The following is a 14,544-nucleotide window of genomic DNA, read 5'->3' on the forward strand; positions in this document are numbered from 1 at the left end:
ACCCAACTATATGAGGTCAAAATAGTAATTTTTCTTTTAGGGATATTTTCAGGGAATTAATAAAATTATCAGGGATGAAAATGGTAATTTACCATTTTCAATGGCAGGCTATGTAATTTATTGAACTGCAGAAGGACAATCAAGTAATTCTAAATCTCCTATGGCATTTCTGAAAGATGGAATTGAGCCAAGGTTAACTTGGGTATTAAAAAGTAGCAAATTGAATAAAATATATTAATTTATAATATTTTAATCTAAGACCATGGTTTTAGAAAAACCACTGGCCCAAAACCATGGACAGGCCATGGTTTTCCAAAACCATGGGAGGACAAGTGTCACTCCACAGTGAGGAGGTGACACTAAGCCCCTCTCTCTCTCTTTGACACTTGTCAGAAGAATGACAAGTGTCATTCAAAAAATTATTTTTTTAATTACTTTGGTGACAAATGTCACCAAAGTGGGCCCCACAAGGGGGGGGGCGACCTCCCTTCTATCTCCTATAAATACCCCCTCACCCCCTCTCTCTCTACCCAAGTTCCAAGACTCTCCCTTCTCTCTCTAAGCTCTCTCTCTCCTACTTTCTCTCTCTACCTTTGATTTTCTCTCTCTAACTTTTAAACCAAAACCTCCGTAGAATCTCAGATTTTTTCTGAGAAACCTCTTCTAGCCCTTTTCTTCTTTCTTTAAGCGAAGTCCGTTCTTCTGCAAGAAGCTCCGTCAGATCAGAAACAGTCTCGGAAGCACTGCCTGCAGGAGTTCTGCTAAACTTAGCAGAAAAGTCGGATTTGGATAGCGGAAGCGCTGCTCAAATCAACTAAACAAGGTTAGTATTCAAGAACCATCTTTTGAATTCAAATTCTCCTTCTAAACCCCAATTCTACTTTGTGTGAATTTAAATTTTGACAATTTTGCCAAAATTTAATCCAACCCAGCCTCTACGCATGGGAAGTTCTGTTCAAATTTTTCTAAATACTTTAAAATATTCCGAACTACTTTAGTAGTAGTTCTGGCAAAATTTTCTAAAAGATTTTTGAAAAATTGAATTTTTATAGCAAAAGTTCTGCCAAAATAATTTAAAGATTTTTGAAAAAAATAGAATTAGTATAGCAGTAATTCTGACCAAATTTTTAAATGATTTCTAAAATAAATCAATTATTTTAATTAGAATTCTTTTAGATATTTTAGAAATTTCGAGTTTATTTAGTAGAAGTTATATCAAAATTTTTATAACTATTTTAGAAAAATTCGATTTTTATAAAGGAAATTCTGTTAAATTTTTTAAAAATCAGTTTATTATTTAAATCAATTTTTTTGAAAAACCTTTATAAAAATATTTGTGACGCAAAGTCATGTTTGAATTTTTACAACTCGAATTCAAGTCCAAACCCTTTTTCAAACATTTGAATTATTACAGAGGAAACTCTGTGAAAATTCTTATAAAATTTTTAAAGTCAATTATAAATAAATTTTTAGATTTTTAATAATTTCTTCAAAAGATACTTCTTTAAATTATAGGGTAAATACTACCCGAAATTCGATATAAAAATATTAACTTATATAATGAATTCTATCAGATTAAATCAAAGCACGTGCGCTTTACCCTGCTCTCCTTAGTTCTATCGAAATCCAAGTAAGTTATTCTATCAAAATCTTATAATTTTATATTAGACATGCTTTTGATTCATGTTTTTGATTCGTGCATGATTATCTAAATTTGATTTATGATCAAATGCATATTTCAATATCTGCATATTTCAATTTCAAATCTTATGATTTTAAATCGAATACTATGGTTAAGACATTGATGATATTGATAAAAAGAAGAATTTTGTATAGCATGTTGATTTTTGAAAGATTTTATTGCTGCATGAGTCATGTCTACACAAACTTAATTCTCGCCTTCACAGGCGAATGCTCGTTGTGATAGAGCAAAATTCTGGATGGGCTGGATACATATGAACCGTGTTTATTTGAAAGGAATGATTTGGCTATTGAGCCTAGTTTTGAAAAGATGAAAAGTCCTATAAAAGAATCCTTCAAGCCCATCTAGGTTTAGCCTACCCTGGAAGGGGTAGTGGTACAACCAGGAGTGACATTGTGAAGATAATGATTGTTGGGAGCGATAGATTCTCTGGACCTCCTGTCACTCGGGTTGAGGAGGTCAAGACAACGGGTCTCAAGGCTGCTGCATGCCAGTGGATGCATCCAACTCTCCTTGTTTGCTCGCCATTGCTGGAGAATCTTCCCGGTCGTTGACCGCTCGCTTGGGAGCCCGTTTCACTCAGGTATCCGGGTAATCCACAATAGAATAATATACCCCCGGAATACTTAGTTTGAGATCGGAGTACCCTCTACCGTACCAGGAGGGCGTTAATATCGAAACAATGACCTTTTTCTTCCACAGATTTTGATTTGAAATTTTGCATTGTTGATATAATACATAATCATGTTTTAAATTATTTTTAATTGTCATATTTTTAATTGCATAATTGTTCTTTAATGTATGCATTTTAATTTATAAATTATTGAAATCATGCTTAATATTCGAATTGTATGGTTTTGATTAATGACTTACTTGGCTATCATAGTCTAACCTGTTTTATGGGGATTTCAGGTTCAGATATGGAATAGAAGATATTACAGTGGATGTTGGACAAGTGCGGCATCGAAGAATCCAGATTCCCAAGATCCTGAGATTAATTTAGGATTTATTTTAAATTTAATCCTAAATGTTTTCATTTTTGAACCTTGTGAAAAGATTATGTATATAATGTTGATATAAATTATTATTGTTTTTGTTGTTAATTGGAATGTGACGTGCCTGAGGTTTAAGAAACCGAAAATCAAAAGTTATTTCCGCTGTTTTAAAAAAAAAAAAATCTGCATTTTTAAAGGTTTTAAAACCCCGGGGCGTTACACGTGGATTCCATCGTTCTGCCATAGCCTAAATCAGAGCTCCGTTGATGGTTCGTTTGCCTGCCGCCGACGCCATTTCCAACACACAGCCATCCAAGTGGTCTGGGAACATACGTGAGAAGGTGACAAACCAAGAATAATACCACCGAGGGAAGAAAGGACGAGACTGGATGATCCGTTGATCCGGGAATCCATCTTGAATCTGATAGAAGACATGATCTCGGGGAAAGACAACATTGAGGGAATTGGATGCCATCGAAATGATACTGGGGTAAAGAAGAAATAAGGAGAATTAGATAGAATGCAAGACTTATGGATAGACTCTTTGAAGATACAAACCTGGAAATTTTGAAAGATCGAAAAAAAATTTAAAGGAATTTTCCAGGGTTTTTAAAGAAAATTTGATCTAAAAGAGAAGAGAAAAGAAATATAGGTAGAGAAAAATATACACCTGAGGTTTTTGAAAAATAAGGAGAAGTTTTGAATAATACACCCAAGGTTTTTGAAAAGGGTTTGATATATATATTATGAGAGAATAAGAGAAAACATCACAAAAAAAAGTTGCACAAACAAGGATGCGCACACAGCACTCCCTAAAGGCTGACTCTAAATACAATATTTGAAATGGCTTGTAGGACCTTAATCCTAACTCTAGGGTTCAGATCATCTGATTTCAATCAAGATATGCCGATATACTCAAGCCGAGGCTCGAAGTACGTGACATAGAAATATTTCTCTGGTTCTAAAGTAATGGCTTCCCAACATCCTTGAGCACCTACCGATATACCTCGGACTATGGCCCTTAGGTACGTGGTAGGGGGGCGCGAACCCAAATAAGTGGTCCAGTTGTGAGGCTCTCTCCCGAACTATGGTTCAGTGAGACAACCCAGCAACGTGAAGACCGGGACAATATAGGTAAGGAGGTTTTCAAAATATGCTCAACATGCAAGAAATCAGATGGCTCTAATGCAAGTCCTAAAGAGATAGATTAAAATGAAGAGAAGCATACACTTGCATACATTGTTTTTGTATTCAATCCCCTAAATTTGAGGAGAGTTGTATTTCAGACCTAAGTCTAATGTGAACATGGAATAATCTCCTCAATATGGTCCTACCAAACCATACTTAAATCCTATATGCAAATGATGTCAGCTTAGGACAGAGTCTAGGCTCCTAAGGTTTTGCATGAAAATGTAGCTGACATTTGTAGAATAAAGACTTAGATGATATTAAAGCAAAGCAAAGGCATAGATTCAACCAGATGAAGACATGGTCCCATCACGGTCACCAAAACTGTGATCATCGCAAAAAAAAATTCCTCTCTTGTGGTTTCTCTCTCTTTCGTCACTTTTCCTTTCCAGCCTCTGTTTCCTCCTTTTTGAAGGGAGAAAATAAAAGGGCAGAAAAGAAAGAGAGAAGAGAAAAGAGAAGAAGAGAAGAGCAGAGGAACTCTTTTGCGGGGTCTCACTTGACCTTAATTTTGAAAATATTTAGAAAATAACTCACCTCCATTTTTGAAATATTTGCGGGAAAACTGGGAGACGGGATTCGCTCGTCGGTACGAGGTTCGACCGTTCCTGGCGCCTTTACCAGGGGTAATCGAACCAAGGGTCGAATTTTATACCTTTTGCTTTGCTAAAATATTATCTAAGATTTTATCCTAAGTCTAAATGCACAAAGAATCATGCTTGTGCAAATGCAAAGGTGCATGCTCTTTTTGAAAATGTTTTGAAGAATTCCCAAGTGTTTCTGAGATGAATCTGATAAAGTGAAGAAATGGTTTCTAACTTAGAACTTAAGATTTAAAGTTCTAAGTTTTTAGAATAATCAAGAGTTTTGGGAAAATAAATCTGGATTTGGACAGAGATGATTTTGAAGTTTGAGATAAAGAAGAAGAAAGAAATTTTCAAAGTCATAAATAGACTTTGAATTTAGAATTTTGGATGAATATTTGAAAATTGAATTGAATTCTAGCTTTTGAAACTTTGAAATCAGAAAAATGTGAGAAATCAAAGTAGAATTGAGAAGTAAGATTGATTTGAAAGTTGGGAATTCGAGATAGAATTTGAATCCAAAGTCTGGATTTTGAATCAAGATCAAAATTTGGATTCTGGATTTAGAGTTTGAAAAATGGGAATTGGATTTAAGAATTGGAGATTTGAGATGGAATTGGATACTGAAGTCTGAGATAAAAAGTGAAGTTTGGATTATGGACCTAAAAATGGAATTGAATATGAAATCTGAGATCCAAAGTAGAATTGGATTCTGAATCCTAAATGGAATTGGATCTGAAGTCTGAGATCCAAAGTAGAATTGGGTTCTGGATCCTAAATGGAATTTGGATCTGTAATTTGAGATCCAAAATAGAATGGGGATCTGGATCCTAAATGGAATTTGGATCTGTAATTTTGAGATCCAAAGTAGAATGGGGATCTGGATCCTAAATGGAATTTGGATCTGTAAGTTGAGATCCAAAATAGAATGGGAATCTGGATCCTAGAATGGATTTTGGATCTGAAGTCTGAGATCCTAAAATAGATTTTGGATCTGAAGTCTGAGATCCAAAGTAAAAATGGATTCTAGATCCTAAAATGGAATTGGACCTGAAGTCTAAGATCCAAAGGTAGAATTGTATCCAAGTTGTAATTGGGATCTGGCTTTGGATTTGTATTCTGAAAGTCCAAATGGGACTTCTGAAGATGGATCTGGGTTTTGAAAACCCAGATTGAATTTTAGGATTTAAGAAGGGTCAAGTTTTGAGATTCAGAATCAATCTCAACTTTGATTTTGAAATTTTTGAAGAAAACTTGATTTTGAATCAAAAGATGAATCAGAAACTTCAAAGTTTAAATTGAACTTTGAAATTGGATTTTGATTGAAATTTTGGAGTTTGAATAGAAAATGATTTTGAAATTCCAAAGTCAAATTGGACTTTGAAATTGAGATAGATTTGGAATAGCAATTTGAAGAAGGGATATTCACAATCACTTGGGTTTTTGAAAGGGAATTTTGAAAATATGATGCAATTCTACCCTAAATGATGAATGAATTTGAATAAGTTTGAAGTTGGATTTGAAAATCATATTTCATTCTTCAAATGAATTTAAATAAGAATAATGATATAATACACCCTTGACTATGGTCATTGAATGTATTATATAATAGTCATATCTAAATTCAAATGAAGAATAAAATACCCTTTTTGGTGCTTTTATAGAATTTAAAATGAAATTAATTCTCAATATACTCTGACTATGGTCATTGGTATATATATTGAATTAATTTTAGATTAAATTCTGATAAAAAAAAATATTTAAAGAAAATATGATGATTTTGAAAAGGATCCAGTGTGGATTCAGTGTTATTTTATAAAAGATAAAAATCCTAAGTTTTGTTTACATCCTGACTATGGCCATTGATGTAAATCCTCGACTTAGGATTAATTTACCTCTTACGAAATGGTGCACGTGCCATTCGTGTTTCACCATTGTGAGAATTTTGAGAAATAAAGGAAAAATGCATGAAAAACAAGCAATTCATGGAATGCTCATTCATTCTATCTAAAACAGGAAATGTAAATTTTTATTAAGGCCTAACTTATTACAAAAATTGAAAATACAATTCCTATGTAATGACATCTCCCATACATTCCCTGTAAAACAAGGTTATCACAAGGCAAAGATAAAAGTAAGTGGAAGAAGTTAGGTTGAAAATGCAAAATGTAAATGGTTATGCTAATTCTAATTGAGAATAAAATTCATTTTGTATGAAAGATGCCTATAGGCAAGTACCCTAAACTGATGGAAAATTGAGTGTGAGATGTATATGTAAAATATGCCAAACTAATGAAAAGGGTCAAAGTAAATGGATGTTTAAACTAATGAAACTCCTATATGAGGAAAGGCATATAATATACCAAATATTTAAGTCAAGAATCAGGTGCAAATTATTGGGTTAGTGGATCCATGAACCGACGGATTGGAGTTTTTCCACTAACTCTGTTAACCATTGCAACAAGACATCACTCTGATCTTATTGATGAAATAACAATTCCCACGGATTGTGGATCAACTTTATGCAATTTGACATTCATAACAACGATTGAATGATAAGTTGAGATGCCAATGGGTAGCCAACAAGGAAGTGGCAGGTAGGTCATGGATGAAGAGATGTTGCAGAAAATAAACAGCAAGTGTGGTGGTGTGCAACAGTGGAGGGTGTAGACGGGCAGTGAGGCTCCAGAAAATGTAAAATGGTGCACAGTTGGACTGAATGAAGACTTCAACCTAAATATTGGAGGTGATTAGCACCTCTACAGGTGCCTAAGACAGGATCACAGCAGTGCTTAAACACTGCTGTGAGTATTGACTGGTGAAAACACAATAGTGCAGGGGCACTACTATAAGCAGATGAGAGGTTACAGTAATGCCCAGCACTGTTGTAGACATGTAGAGATGACTGTGTATGATATACTGAAATGGGAGAATGGGAGTATGAATGTTACAGGTTATAATAGGGTAGAAAATGTTGGGAAACTGAAAATTGGTGGTAGTTTTGTGATATGCTGTGTAGGGAAGGCTGCTGGTGCTGAATAGAGGCTGTGTAGAAGTTGTGATATCCTACTGAAATGATGGGTATATGTGGCATTTACCTACACTATATTTCTGAGCATGAGTATTTGCCAAATGGATCAAATATACTGATCAAAGCAACAGTCAAATGGGGAAGACATGATGTTTATTCCTGTGTGCTGGAGCCATAACTGTGAGGTACGGGAATAAAAAAAAAGATGAAACTTATAAGATGCAATGGCTGCAAACGAAAAGCATATGACCATACATGCATTCACACTTGTTCCAAATGTGCAAAACTGAAATATGGCTGTTTTAGATACACATTGCTCCAGGTCATCTGAATTCAGGCATCAACCAATGCCTTTTCACCCCACAGTAGGATTCTGTGTGAGTTAATACTGGTAATCCCTTTGGCTGTAGTAATACTGAACACATATCTCTCCAGAACTGGTGTGTTCCTCGATGTTTGGTGTCCCCCGACAGTCATCAAGATCACCTTGCTTATTGTTAATGTAAAGGCTAATGAACAATGTGATTTGCATCAGAAAATATTAACTAATGCTCTAAAAGTTTGTTACATCTATCCTGAGAGAAAGAGGAATTTATAGCAGAAGGTTCCTGAATGATAAAACAAAAATAATGGGCTTAACATTATAGATACTATTCAATGCGACCAACATTTATTAATCAAACAACTCATACCCTGTGTTAAGACAAACAAAACATCAAGAGAAATACTCAGAAAAATAATCAAACAAACTAAACATGTTGATGGTTCGATCCTATCGAGTTGGGTCACATAAATGAATCTGTGAACAGGCCACAAAGCAAATCGATGCTTTAGGTTTCATTGTTGTGATCAGTTGAGCAGTCTTAACATATGGGTCTGCCATGGAGCGAATAGGATTCGGCATGGATCATACCCCCACACGACCGATGGATTGGTTCGATCTCGAATATGCCGCCATTCTCTTATGGCTGGTCAATCTCAGCAATAGGCTTTTGCTTAAGGAACGAAACTCATGAATCCGATGATATAGAAGGGATATAAATACTAATCAGAATAATGTGCCAGGATGGAATGGATGGCTAAAAATACATGATGAGATTGCAAATCAGGTGAGTTCAGAGGTAATTTTAGTTGATTTACTCTCATTAGGTCATGAATCGACCAATCATAGCAGATCAAGATCTGCTGGATCATTACAGGGGATGATGAATATTTTCAGAGCTCTTAGGATTTCGCTGAAGATCTTCAGCCAAAACTCACGCATGGTAATGATGTTAATGGTCACCCAATGCTGAGCCTAGAGTTTTAACATGCTGAACAAATTGAAGATGGGCTTAATGTTGATTATCATTTTAGAAAGTTTCAATCACATCGGCTAATGCTGGAAGCAAATACCGATGTAGCTGAAATGCAGATAACAACAACGAAGATCTGAGAAAAAAAAAAAGCAGATGCTGGGCATAAAAATAAAAAAAAGGAATTAAACTAGAATCACATATGAAGCTATTGAAAAACAAACTGGGATCCTCTGCGATTCTGATTAGCACATAGATGAACACAGAGGACCATTTATTTGATTCTCAAATTGATTCAATCCTGAAGATTACGACGCTAAAAGAGAAGTGAAACAGAATCAACTAAAAAAAAAAGAGAGGGCTAGCAGATCGACTAGGCAACGCATCTAAACCACAAGCTATGATTCAATTTCTGAATCAACAAGTATCGAAATCGAGATGGAGGTGGAAATCACAGTGAGAATGGGAAAAATCAGATGTCGGAATGTGATGATTCTGTTAATGTTGCAATGAGGGGGGTCGAATCTGCCATACACAGATCGAGCCCTGCTCTAATGCCAAAAAAAAAAAATTTTGTAAGACCGAAAATGCGAGGGTGCTAGGTTTCTATGAGAACCAAAATAATGAAAATAGAGGGAGGTTACAAAGAAATAAGAAGGGAAAAGAATGAATGGCTTACCTTCCTTCGAACGACAGCAGAGGTCTTGAGGGAATCCTTCCCTATTTTTATTCTGCAAGAAAGCCAAAGCCAATTACCAGAGAATGAAGTAGAAGAAGATACAGGAGTTTGGTGGCGTGGTTTCTTGCAGAGAAGAGGTTGCTCTTCAGTGTCTTGTTTATAGAGGATTGGATTATATCTTTTGTTGTTGGATTCCAACTCAGGAGATCTAGAATCGGTGGAGCTTCTTCGGTCGAGGCAATCGTGAAAGAGGAGATGATGTCTGCTATTAAATGGTTGATGCTTGTTTTGCAGAGCTCTTTTCTGAAGAGAGAGCTCGGATGAAGGCAGATTGTAATGGATCGTTACCGAAGAGATGGATGCTTGATGAAGGGAGGTCGATGAAGGTGGATTACAGTGGTTGTCCCAGCAGAAAGACCGATGGTCCAAGCAGAGAGAGTCCCCCTTCTTAAGAAGATGATGGAAGTTTCCTGAAGGGGAATTCGTTCCAGATTGATGGAGGAAAATGAAGAGGGCCGTTTGAAGATTGAGGGCGGAGAGGAGAAGCGAGCCTGCGACCGTTTGTGATTTTTCCAATTTCTCAAAAGAAGGCCCCTTTTTAGGAAATTTTTGAAAAAATGGTTTGAATGTGAGGTTTTCAGAAAAATTGTCTTAAAAGGTTTCAAAAGTTCGAAAATCACTCGTTTTTCTTGTAGCTTTTCTCAATTTTTTTGGTCTTTTATGTTATTTTTCAATTTTTTTGTATTTTTTAGAATAAAATCCTAAAATTTTACGAGACAACAAAGATTAAAACTAATTTTTTTGTGTTTTTGCAAAAATATTTACAAAAGGGGATTTTTCTGAAAATTTAAAAGTTATTTTGAGAAAATTTCTTCAGAAATGAGTTTGGATCCGGATTTTGAGGAAATATGGATTTAAAACACTAGATTCGGATCCGAAATTGAATTTGAATACATCAATATGAAATTTAATTCAAAAAAACCTGAAGAATGACTGAAATTTAGCTTTGAAATCGCTTTGATTTTCTCAGAAGATGGAGTCAGGGGCAAAAAGGACATTTTTATAAAACCTTGAAAAATTTGGGGTGTTCACAACTGGCCAGAGTGCCAACAGTCTTGCGACTAAGGGCATCTGCTACGACATTCGCCTTTCCAGGGTGATAGGAAAGTGTGAATTCATAGTCTTCGAGGAATTCCAGCCATCGCCGTTGCCGCATATTGAGTTCTTTTTGAGAAAAGAGATATTTTAGGCTTTTATGGTCCAACATGACCTCAAATTTCTCTCCATACAGGCAGTGTCGCCAGATTTTAAGCGCAAACACCACCGCGGCAAGATCGAGATCGTGGGTTGGATAGTTCTTCTCATGAATTCTCAACTCACGGGATGCATAGGCGATTACTTTGCCATGCTGCATCAGTACACAACCTAGACATGTTCCCGAGGCATCGGTATAAGTCATGAAGCCTCCATGACCAGAAGGTAAGGTAAAGACAGGGGCAGTGGTAAGCCTCTGTTTGAGAACCTCAAAGCACTCCTTGCACTGGTCAGTCCATTCGAACTTCACTCCCTTTTTCAATAGTTTCGTCATGGGTACGACGATTCAGGAGAAGTCTTGTATGAACTTCCGATAATATCCGGCAAGTCCAAGGAAGCTACGGACCTCAGTGATATTTTCTGGCTGCTTCCAGTCTATCACAGCTTCGACCTTCGCAGGATCTACTGCGATTCCATCTTTTGAGATTACATGACCAAGGAACATCACTTTGTCTAGCCAGAATTCACATTTTGAAAACTTGGCATAGAGTTGGTTATCTTGAAGGGTTTTCAAGACGATTCTCAAGTGCTCCACGTGTTGTTCCTTGTTCTCGCAATATACGAGAATGTCATCAATAAAGATGATGACAAAGTTGTCCAAAAATGGTCTGAATATCCGGTTCATCAGATCCATGAAGGCAGCAGGCGCATTAGTGAGTCCGAAGGGCATTACTACGAACTCATAATGGCCATATCTCGTTCTGAAGGCAGTCTTAGGTATATCCTCTTCCTTTACTCTGAGCTGATGGTATCCGGACCTGAGGTCGATCTTTGAGAACACCCTAGCAATTCTGAGTTGATCGAACAGGTCCTCAATCCGAGGCAACAGGTACTTATTCTTAACAGTTGCCTGGTTAAATATCCGATAATCGATGCATAACCGAAGGGATCCATCCTTCTTCTTTACAAACAACACCGGGGCTCCCCACGGTGATACGCTAGGACGGATGAACCCTTGTTCCATCAGTTCTTCCAACTGACATTTCAACTCACTGAGTTCAGTAGGTGTCATTCGATACAGGGGCTTTGGATATCAGCGTTGTTTCAGGTAAGGATTGAATTCCAAATTCAACCTCACGAAGTGATGGAAGTCCTGACAATTCCTCAAGAAACACATCGGGAAACTCCCGCACCACTTCCAAACTCTCAAGGGGTTGTTCATTGAATTTTTCCACCGAGAGACTCAACAGGAAGGCCACACAACCCTTCCTAAGGTATTTTTGTACCTTAAGTGCTGATATGAGTCGTTTCTGTAGAACAGGTTTGGATAACCGGTATTCTATTTTAGGCAATTCGGGTCGAGATAGGATCACTCTGCCCTCGCGGCACAGAATCTTGGCATTATTCTGAGCCAACCAATTTATTCCCAGAATGACATCTTACTGTATCATATCGATCAGGATGGCGTCAGTAGGCAAGTGTTGCCCTGCTATCTCAATATCCAAGTTTTTCACACATCGGATACATTTGGTGCGTGAACCCAACGGGTTATACACTTCGATCATTTTATCAACCGGTTGCACCGAGGCATGGAGTTGTTTGGTGAAATCATCGGAGATAAAGGTATGAGTAGCACCACAATCAAACAAGACGTAAGCTGCATGTCCATTAACAGGTACGGTGCCTTCAATCAGGTCACCATTTTCGACTTGTTCAGTCGTTACAACATATACACGACTTGCAGCAGGCCTTTGTTCGATTCTAGGGGGAGGTCGTTGGAACTGCGAACGCTGTGGTGCTGGTTGAGAGGGTTCGACAGATCCGGCATTACTCCTCTATTCATCTGCAGCCTTTTTGGCACAATCCCTTATAAAGTGGCCCATCTTGTCACAATAAAGGCAACCACCAATGTCACGAGGACATGACTTTCCAGGGTGGTTCACACGACACCTTGGGCAGCTGAAGTTGGACTGCTGGCCATTCGGAGTCGTGTTCTGCCTTGACCTCACGACTTGTTGAGCATTGTTCCCACCTTGGAACTTCTTCTTTTGAAAGGGTTGTCGTGAACCCTGGCCACTTGGGAACGTCCTTTTACGATTCTCACCATTCACTATGGGCTTCTTTGCTACGATCACTTTAGATCGCGCCCAATCCTCTTGGATTTTTGAAGTTGCTGCCACTACAGCCTGAAAAGTTGAAGGCATGCTCGTTATCACTCGAGATCGCAGCCCTTCGCGCAGACCATTCACATATTTGTCGGCCCTTTCTTGGTCTATTTCGAACAATCGAGAGCAGTAGCTCTCTAGATTCTGAAATTTGGTGGTATAGTCCATCAGACTCATACCGCCCTGTTCCAACTCCAGAAATTCCAACTTTTTCTTGTTTCTGGAATGCAATGGGAAGTAGTTATCCATAAAAGTCCTCCGAAAGTCGGTCCAAAGAATGACTTCGACTTGTGAGAACTGGATAAGCTTAGTGGTATCCCACCACTTTCGTGCATTGTCCTTTAATCGATACGTGCCAAAGTTGGTCTTTTTCTCTTCTGGTACTCCCAGTACCAAGAAGGCACGTTCTGTCTCTTCGATTCAACTCTCTGCGAGTTCCGGATCGGCTCTGCCAACGAAAACCGGTGGGTCAAGCTTGAAGAACTTCTCATAAGTCACTCCTCCCAGGTTCTCGTTTCGAGGTGCGACTGGTTCTAGCCTCGTTTCACGGATGGCGGTAACCAGGTTGTTGAGTGTTTCCAACAGGAATCCTTGCGTATGGGACTCCTCGCTCGGCATGGTTCTCCTCGTCGTAGGAGCCATTTATCTATGCACACACAAGCACTTGTTTTTAGTTTCTTGATGTATATGAGAAAGTAAAAGCTTTATTTACTTATATACATTCATTTACACAAGCATCGCCTTTAAACAAAACGTCATGCCATACTGGCAGACTTAGGCGTTGAGAAACTATATACATGAGTCTATTGACTCCAAAACATCACCAGTCTCTTTAAGACCTGGATTTCTTTGATGAAGACAAACTCAAAAAGATCCATCTGAGCTCACAATGAACAAACCATTTTCATTTCTTCAGAAATGAGCTCATTTCTCACTCAAGTCCAAGCCAATTGTCTCTAAGTCAGTCATTCATAGTCAGTCATATTCCCCAGAGTCTAACTTGAGCTCACCAGAAGTTCGAGTGCTCCAGTTTCAGTTCAAAACCATTTCTGAGTGTCCAAGAGCCCATTTTAGTCCATTTCAGCTCTTTCAGCTGAAATTGAGCTGAGTTCGACCAATTAAGCTAGTGTTCGAGCTTTGATTTTAGTTCATGTCAGTATTATTGACCTTTGTTTTAGCTCAAAGTCAGCTCAAGTTCGTAATTCACTTTGCTTCAGTGACCATTCCGTACCATTTATCTAAAAATGGCAGCTTTTCATGAAAATTCAGTCGGAAAGGTCAGTTGAGTCAGTGTTTGGTCAGTTCATTTGAGTTCTGAAACTCTAGAATCCAGCTCATTTCAGTTCATTTCAGCTCAAACCCTAATTTTCAGTGTCACTCTAATCCAGTAGAGTCCAAAAACCATTTCTTCAACCATTTCGCAAATTTTATCAGTTTTAATGCTTTTTAAATTGGTATAAGTGTTAATCGGAGTTTAAAATCCAAAATTCTTCATTCAGGGTCTGCATTTCGCATGTCATTTCTCATCATTTCATATCATTTCTCAGCATTTCATTCCATTTTCGAAGTCCAAAACTCCAGTTTTATAAATTTCAATCCAGATTGAGTTTTAAAAGTTTTCAGAAATCAATTTCAAACCCCGGGTTTCCAA

This window comes from Nuphar pumila, chromosome 3 (genome assembly GCF_984573655.1).
Source record: "Nuphar pumila chromosome 3, dmNupPumi1.hap1.1, whole genome shotgun sequence".
NCBI classification, from domain to species: domain Eukaryota; kingdom Viridiplantae; phylum Streptophyta; class Magnoliopsida; order Nymphaeales; family Nymphaeaceae; genus Nuphar; species Nuphar pumila.